Source organism: Lolium rigidum, chromosome 3 (assembly GCF_022539505.1).
Source record: "Lolium rigidum isolate FL_2022 chromosome 3, APGP_CSIRO_Lrig_0.1, whole genome shotgun sequence".
NCBI lineage: Eukaryota > Viridiplantae > Streptophyta > Magnoliopsida > Poales > Poaceae > Lolium > Lolium rigidum.
In genome coordinates, this window is record NC_061510.1 from 62,666,156 (window position 1) to 62,675,457 (window position 9,302).

Consider the following 9,302-nt stretch of genomic DNA (forward strand, 5'->3'; position numbering starts at 1 on the left):
TTGGTAGAACTTGCTCCTACTTATGAAATTGCTGCTGTCTGCTTTAGTTTGCATGTTGGAAACTAAATTTGTTAATCTCAATCCTATAATCCAACACATGTTTCTTACACTCGGTGATATGGAAGAAGGGGAAAAGAAAGATTTTGTTTTAGAAACCCTTCTTAGAGAATTTGGTGGTATAGCAAGAGAGGCTAGAAAGATCTTTATTAAATATAAGATGCTTGGTTCTTATACCAATTTTGTTAGTATCCTTGAAAAGATGGACATGGAGAGAGTAAGGTACACTAATAACATTAATGATGGTGGGGAGATCAAAGCACCAATACCATGTAAGCTCCTAGCAATGAATGAAGCGTTAGAAAATAACTATGCTTGGCTTGTTCCTGAAAATTTGTTTGATGAGAATAGCAAGCCCAAGACTAATGAAAAGGGAGCCGCTGAAACTTATGTATCTAATATACTATGCATGGTTGAGAAAACTCCAAACCCCGCTGAAGATGCTTCATCTCTTGATAATACTTGATACACACTTTCTGCGCCTAGCTGAAATGCGTTAAAGAAAAGCGCTTATGGGAGACAACCCATGTTTTTACTACAGTACTTTTATTTTATATTTGAGTCTTGGAAGTTGTTTACTACTGTAGCAACCTCTCCTTATCTTAGTTTTGTGCATTGTTGTACCAAGTAAAGTCGTTGATAGTAAAGTTCATACTAGATTTGGATTACTGCGCAGTTTCAGATTTCTTTGCTGTCACGAATTTCGACCTGCCTCCATGTAGGTAGCTCAGAAAATTAAGCCAATTTACGTGCGTGATCCTCAGATATGTACGCAACTTTCATTCAATTTGGGAATTTTCATTTGAGCAAGTCTGGTGCCTCAATAAAATCCATCTTTACGGACTGTTCTGTTTTGACAGATTCTGCCTTTTTATTTCGCATTGCCTCTTTTGCTATGATGGATGAATTTCTTTGTTCCATTAATGTCCAGTAGCTTTATGCAATGTCCAGAAGTGTTAAGAATGATTGTGTCACCTCTGAACATGTTAATTTTTATTGTCCACTAACCCTCTAATGAGTTGTTTCGAGTTTGGTGTGGAGGAAGTTTTCAAGGATCAAGAGAGGAGTATGATGCAATATGATCAAGGAGAGTGAAAGCTCTAAGCTTGGGGATGCCCCGGTGGTTCACCCCTGCATATTTTAAGAAGACTCAAGCGTCTAAGCTTGGGGATGCCCAAGGCATCCCCTTCTTCATCGACAACATTATCAGGTTCCTCCCCTGAAACTATATTTTTATTCCGTCACATCTTATATACTTTGCTTGGAGCGTCGGTTTGTTTTTGTTTTTGTTTTGTTTGAATAAAATGGATCCTAGCATTCATTGTGTGGGAGAGAGACACGCTCCGCTGTTGCATATGGACAAATATGTCCTTAGGCTTTACTCATAGTATTCATGGCGAAGGTTGAATCTTCTTCGTTAAATTATTATATGGTTGGAATCGGGAAATGCTACATGTAGTAATTCTAAAATGTCTTGAATAATTTGATACTTGGCAATTGTTGTGCTCATGTTTAAGCTCTTGCATCATATAATTTGCACCCATTAATGAAGAAACACATAGAGCTTGCTAATTTGGTTTGCATATTTGGTCTCTCTAAAGTCTAGATAATATCTAGTATTGAGTTTTGAACAACAAGGAAGACGGTGTAGAGTCTTATAATGTTTACAATATGTCTTTTATGTGAGTTTTGCTGCACCGTTCATCCTTGTGTTTGTTTCAAAATAACCTTGCTAGCCTAAACCTTGTATCGAGAGGGAATACTTCTCATGCATCCAAAATCCTTGAGCCAACCACTATGCCATTTGTGTCCACCATACCTACCTACTACATGGTATTTCTCCGCCATTCCAAAGTAAATTGCTTGAGTGCTACCTTTAAAATTCCATCATTCTCCTTTACAATATATAGCTCATGGGACAAAATAGCTTAAAAACTATTGTGGTATTGAATATGTACTTATGCACTTTATCTCTTATTAAGTTGCTTGTTGTGCGATAACCATGTTTACGGGGACGCCATCAACTATTCTTTGTTGAATATCATGTGAGTTGCTATGCATGTCCGTCTTGTACGAAGTAAGAGAGATCTACCACCTTAATGGTTGGAGCATGCATATTGTTAGAGAAGAACATTGGGCCGCTAACTAAAGCCATGAATCATGGTGGAAGTTTCAGTTTTGGACATATATCCTCAATCTCATATGAGAACACTAATTGTTGCCACATGCTTATGCATTAAAGAGGAGTCCATTATCCGTTGTCCATGTTGTCCCGGTATGGATGTCTAAGTTGAGAATAATCAAAAGCGAGAAATCCAAAATGCGAGCTTTCTCCTTAGACCTTTGTACGAGGCGGCATGGAGGTACCCCATTGTGACACTTGGTTAAAACATGTGTATTGCGATGATCCGGTAGTCCAAGCTAATTAGGACAAGGTGCGGGCACTATTAGTATACTATGCATGAGGCTTGCAACTTGTAAGATATAATTTACATAACTCATATGCTTTATTACTACCGTTGACAAAATTGTTTCATGTTTTCAAAATAAAAGCTCTAGCACAAATATAGCAATCGATGCTTTCCTCTTTGAAGGACCTTTCTTTTACTTTTATGTTGAGTCAGTTCACCTATTTCTCTCCACCTCAAGAAGCAAACACTTGTGTGAACTATGCATTTATTCCTACATACTTGCATATTGCACTTATTATATTACTCTATGTTGACAATTATCCATGAGATATACATGTTACAAGTTGAAAGCAACCGCTGAAACTTAATCTTCCTTTGTGTTGCTTCAATACCTTTACTTTGATTTATTGCTTTATGAGTTAACTCTTATGCAAGACTTATTGATGCTTGTCTTGAAGTACTATTCATGAAAAGTCTTTGCTTTATGATTCACTTGTTTACTCATGTCATTACCATTGTTTTGATCGCTGCATTCACTACATATGTTTACAATAGTATGATCAAGGTTATGATGGCATGTCACTCCAGAAATTATCTTTGTTATCATTTACCTGCTCGGGACGAGCAGAACTAAGCTTGGGGATGCGATACGTCTCAGACGTATCGATAATTTCTTATGTTCCATGCTACATTATTGATGATATCTACATGTTTTATACACATTATATGTCGTATTTATGCATTTTCCGGCACTAACCTATTAACAAGATGCCGAAGAGCCGATTGTTGTTTTTCGCTGTTTTTGGTTTCAGAAATCCTAGTAAAGAAATATTCTCGGAATTGGACAAAATCAACGCCCAGGGTCCTATTTTGCCACGAAGCTTCCAGAAGACCGAAGGAGAGTCGAAGTGGGGCCACGAGGTGGCCAGACACCAGGGCGGCGCGGCCCGGGCCCCGGCCGCGCCGGCCTGTCGTCCGGGCCCCTCGTGACGCCCTTTACCTGCCCTTCCGCCTACAAATAGCCTTCGTCGCGAAACCCCCGGTGCCGAGAGCCACGATACGGAAAACCTATGCGAGACGCCGCCGCCGCCAATCCCATCTCGGGGGATTACGGAGATCACCTCCGGCACCACTGCCGGAGAGGGGAATCATCTCCCGGAGGATTCTTCACCGCCATGGTCGCCTCCGGAGTGATGAGTGAGTAGTTCACCCCTGGACTATGGGTCCATAGCAGTAGCTAGTGTTATCACCAGAATTTGACCGAGTCAGAGGTGGGCCGCGATCAGGATGGGCTTGGAAGATTACACGTGGAAGATCTCCGAAGCGGCCTTGCATGGAGGAGTTGGGCTTGTTTGCCCGTGTATCTTTGATTACCATAGATTGTATCTAGATTAAAAGTTAGAGTTTTACCCGTGCACGGTTTAGTGCACGCCCACATTAGAAAGTCCGCTGGACTATAAATATGTACCTAGGGTTTATGGAATAAACAACAACCAACGTTCAACCACAAACAAATCTCGGCGCATCGCCAACTCCTTCGTCTCGAGGGTTTCTACCGGTAAGCATCATGCTGCCTAGATCGCATCTTGCGATCTAGGCAGCACAAGCCTGCCTACGTTGTTCAAGCGTTGCTCGTACTGAAGCCTTTTTGATGGCGAGCAACATAGTTATCTTAGACATGTTAGGGTTAGCATTGTTCTTCATGCTGCATGCTTTCGTAGTGCAACCCTTGCATGTCTAGCCGCCCTTACACCTATCTTAGGTGTAGGGCGGCACCCCGCTTGATCATAGTTTAGTAGATCTGATCCGTTACGATTGCTCCTTGTTCTACAAGGATTAGTTTAATATCTGCAATAGTTAGGCCTTACAAAGGGTTGGAGGATCCAGCAGCGTGTAGGGTGGCGTTTGCAAGTCCTAGAACGGATGTTCCGGGGATCAACCTCGTGTTGGTTTTTAGGCCCTGTCTAGGATCGGCTTACGGTCACCGTGCGCGAGCGCGAGGCCCACTCGTGAGTAGGATGATCCGATTATGCGGTGAAAACCCCAGATCGTCGTAGATCTAATCAGCTTTACCTTGATCAAGCAGGACCACCATATATTCGGACACCCCGTCTGAATCATGGGTGGATCGGCTCTTTGAGCCGATTCACGGGATAACCCGAGAGCCGATCGAGGCTCGTATTTAACGTTTACGTGTGTGCCCTGCAGGAAACTAAGCGAGGCATCATCCACACCTTCCCGACCAGGTATAGGTCGGGTGGCACGCCCTTGTGATAAACATCGGCGCGTGCGACCAGGAGGCTTTGCGGGCCGTCGCTCAGAGGGACTGGGGCCAGCCGCAGCCCTAGTTGTTCCCGGCTCTACCGTGTTGCCCGTCTCTGCCCGCCAGGGGGTTTCTGACGTCAACACATTCTGGCACGCCCGGTGGGACTGTCTACGACATCCACGACATCGCCATCTACATCCGAGATGGCGGAAGACACTCCGGTCACGTACTCGGATCTGCCTGATGAGCTCAAGAAGAAGCATGACGAGATCAAGGCAACCCTCGAAGCCGAACTCATCGGCTCCTTCCACCGAACCCGCTCCCATGGCGTCGGGTGGAAGGGTTTCACACCTGAAGGCGCACTCGATGGAGTGGACTTGTCCGCCCGTCGGAAGAACGCACCGAGTCGGCTGCGGCAGGAGATCAACTACATTTTGGCTCATTCGCTGCACCGCCACTCTGAGAGCCTGGTGAACACCTTGGAGCGTGTCGCTCTGCGCATCGTCCAGGAAATCATGAGCCACCGGTATTCTCCATCGGGACCAGCTCTGGGGACTTTCAAGGGAGAGATGCCGCTCCAGCCCCAGCCGTTCGCATGGGCAGCACCGGAACTGCCGAACTCAGCGGCATATGTCGTCTTCAAGGTTGGTGGTGATCCTAGTGACTACCAATTCCTACCTGAGCCGCCTAAGGAGATCCCGCACGGATACACGTGCACATACGTACCAGACTGCAACGCCTGGGCACTCTCGAACCAGGCTGCAATATCAGCGGCCTCCGGAACGGCGGGAGGAACGTCGGGAGCCGATCCCGAGAAGCAATCGTGGCTGGCTAAGTACGCCACCCCGACGAACCTCCAAGGCCCGGGTCCTGCAGTTGGCTTAGAACCGGAAAAGCAAGCATGGCTGGTTAAGTATGCCACCCCGGCGAATCTTCGGGGTTCGACACCTTCAGCCATCACGGCGGATCAGATTTGTACAATTCCGAAAGATCGGTTCGGTATGATGCCGAAAAGGAAAGCGTTCGGCTACACCAAGCCGTACCCCAACAGCTACGAACCGATCCCGCTGCCACCCAAATATCGGCTCCCGGACTTCACAAAGTTCGGTGGGTCGAGAGGGTCCAGCTCCATCGAGCATGTGAGCCGATATTTGGCACAGCTGGGCACGATCTCGGCGTCGGATGAGTTGCGGGTGAGGTTCTTCTCACAATCCCTCACAGGATCGGCTTTCGGGTGGTACACATCGCTACCACCGAACTCCATCCAAACTTGGAAGCGATTGGAAGAGCAGTTCCATGAGCAGTATCATTCGAAGCTTCCGAGTCTAGCATTGCCGATCTAGCACAACTACGTCGAAGCGCGGAGAACCGTGACGGAATACATCCGGCGCTTCGGGAATCTTAGGAACCGATGCTATTCGGTTCGTATAACCGAAAAGGAAGCGATCGAGTTGGCGGTAGCAGGCCTTGCAACACAGCTCAAGGACATGGCCTCCCAAGCGAGATTATCCCTCGCCGGCGCACGTGGTTCGAAACTTTCAGCATATGAACAGCGCCACCCGGACTGTACCAAGACAAGTTCAAGCGTGCAGTAGCCCCGGTCGATGCGAGAGGAAGACGAAGTTCCTGCGGGAGACCAAGAAGTAGCGATGGCTGAGTGGACTCGGGAGGAACCCCCGTGTCCCGCAAATGGGTAAAGCCACCGAGGCCCGCCCGGGGGATTTGATTTTGACGTGACCAAGACCGAGCAAATCTTCGACCTCCTACTCAAGGAAAAGCGAGTTGAAGATACCGAAGGTCTCAAGTTCCCCACGGCGCAAGAGCTGAATGGAAAGCCATACGCAAATGGCATAACTCGCTCTCCCATGCCACCAACGACTGCGGGGTGTGGCGTCGGCACATCCAAGCGGCGATAGAGAACGGGCGTCTAATTTTCAACCGGTACGCCATGAAGGTCGATACCCAGCCCTTCCCCGCCGTAAACATGGTGGAGTATGCTTGCCATGCGGGGTGCCAGCCGGGTTTCTGTGCAATATCAACATGGTAGATCTTGGACACCACGGCGGCAAGGATGGAGATGAGGGCAGCTGCTCTCATAGCAAAGATACGAGAGGAAGCCGCTCCACGCGATCGGCTCCGCCAAGACGGCAAGCGCTACATCACAGAGGGAGAAGTGAAGAACATAAGATATCAGCGACCTCTCTCTGATCACCTCCTCAACAAGTATGTGGGTCAGTACGACCAACGCCGACGGTCCAGCGATGATGATGAAAGAGATCGTCTGGCTAGAGAAGCCAGAAGACATCATCGGCATAACCGCGATGAGGAGGAGCACGAGCGTTGTGCCAAGGGAAAGGCAAAGGAGCGAGACGACGAGGACAGGCACTGGGATTGTCCTTTCTTCAGGCACTGCTGGGATTCAGGAATGAGCCGATTGCCAACAATCGGCAATTGCCCGAATGCAACCGGAAGAAGAAGGAGGCAGCCAACGTGTCCGTGTTCGAGCGCTTAGGACCTCTCCCGCCACGAGCAAACGAGCTGAGCCCCTCGGTTGGAAGATCTCGAAGATTCATAAGACGAGGGAGAAGAAGAAGACGGTATCACCGGCCACGGTGGTGCCACGACGGACTCGGCCGTTCCCGGAAACGCAGGGTTCAACGATTGCGCGGCCTGGAAGAAGCCGAGAGGTTATACTTGCATACATTGAGAAAGGCAAGGCCTGATCGGCTGCGAAGGTTCGGCGAACCCTGGATGAAGAGGGTCGTCCACGAAAAATGGAGTGGCGCCCCAAGCAAAGGAAAGCCGATGATGAAACATCGGCGGCACAAACCTCGGTGCTCATTCTTCCGACAAAGCTCAGTGCTCCGCGGTTACACGATACATCCAAGGTGGACGACAGCAAGCGCACCAACATGATAAAATCAGAGATTGGGCTGGTTCTGTCTACCGGCCTGAGCGAGTAGCAAGAGCACATCAATGAGCAAACGTGGCGAGGCTGATCCTTGTGATCGGCCCCAAAAATTTGTGGAAGGAACTTACAAAACCTTCACCGAGCAAGCAACGTGGAGGCCGATTCCAGCAATCGGCCAAAATTATCCTCACCCACCATTCTGCACGGGTTCAACAAGTTATCCAACGGAGCCGATACCATCAATTCTCTTGACAGGGATCGGCTCGGGGGCACCAGGTGGATAGAACACGAGGATATGCAGTAGAATTATCCCATCTCATCTTTGGTGATGGGCATTGGAGTATGGGGGCAGATGCACCAGTCGGCCAAAATTCTGAAAATTCGAAATTTTTCGAGCACAGCCGATGCAGCAGACATCGACTTAAGGATATAAAAGCCGATGCATGGCCATCGACTCGAGAGGAGTAACTGTTACGATCAGAGGGTCAATAGAGCACAAAGGGAGATTTTTTATAGAGGAACTCCTCAATGGAGTAGTTTGAAGGCTCAGATCCTCTCTTCAAGAACAATGCCAGGAGCAGCCTGGACGTGCAGACCAGGTCAAGGGTGGATTGCAGGAAATCCGCCGAAAGAAAGGAGCCGATCTAGCCGGCAAGTTGCAGGAAGAACTGAAGAGGCTCGGGGGGCAGCTCCCCTTGAAGGCTCTCTGCCCTGGGAAGCCGATTTATGCTCAAATCGGTTGGTTCTGCATAAAAGGCTCCCTCAGGCATAATCAAGCCCGGGTCCATACAGCTAATTGGCGTATCCTCGTCTCTGCTTTGCCCTGGCTGAGACTCGGGGGGCAACAGGCCTGTAGGTGCCCTGTTTTTAAGAGCCGATTGGAGTTACCTCGGCTGTCACTGCATCATGATCTTCTCAGGGAAGAACTGGGAAGGAAAAGCCGTCGTCTGAGTACGAGGATTGGACCGTGCTTGGTGCTGCAAGAAAAGGAAGAGACTGGTTTCTCAAATTAGCCGATGAATAGTCATCGAGCTGCGGACTCACAAAACGCCACGGTCGAGAAAAACAATAATAGCCCGATTCGTTACTATCGGTCTTGGTATGGCGTGCGGGAGGATGGAAATTGGATTAATGAAAGGAGAAATTAGAAGAACAATTCTCATTAATTCAGAGGAGCAGCTTTACAAGAAGAGCCGATGGCTCTCAAAAGAGGGATCTAGTGCCTAGTGCACTTGCTACCGCTAGTCCTACTCTACTAGTCGTCGCTGTCCTCATCGTCGCCGTCGTCGAGGTCGTCGGCGCCGCTCCCGGGAAGCTCCTCGCCGCGCTGCCCCAGCCGTCGGCTGGAGCTTCCTCCTCCTCCTCCTCGTCATCATCATCATCCTCGCTATCCGCCCAGCTGCGGAAGCGCTTCGTTGGAGGATACCCAATGGAGGAGGAGGAATCATCTTCCTCCTCATCTTCTTCTTCCTCGTCGTCATCATCGTCCTCGCTGTCCGCCCACACGCGGGAGCGCTTCTTCGGCGGAAGCCTGACGGAGGGGGAGGCCTTGGTCCCCTCCGCTTCTCCTCCTTTCTTCTCCTTGTCAGAGGAGATGGGGTGCGCCCCGGAGCGGGGATCGTCCTCTTCCTTGTTCTTCGGCAACGGTTGGAGAGAG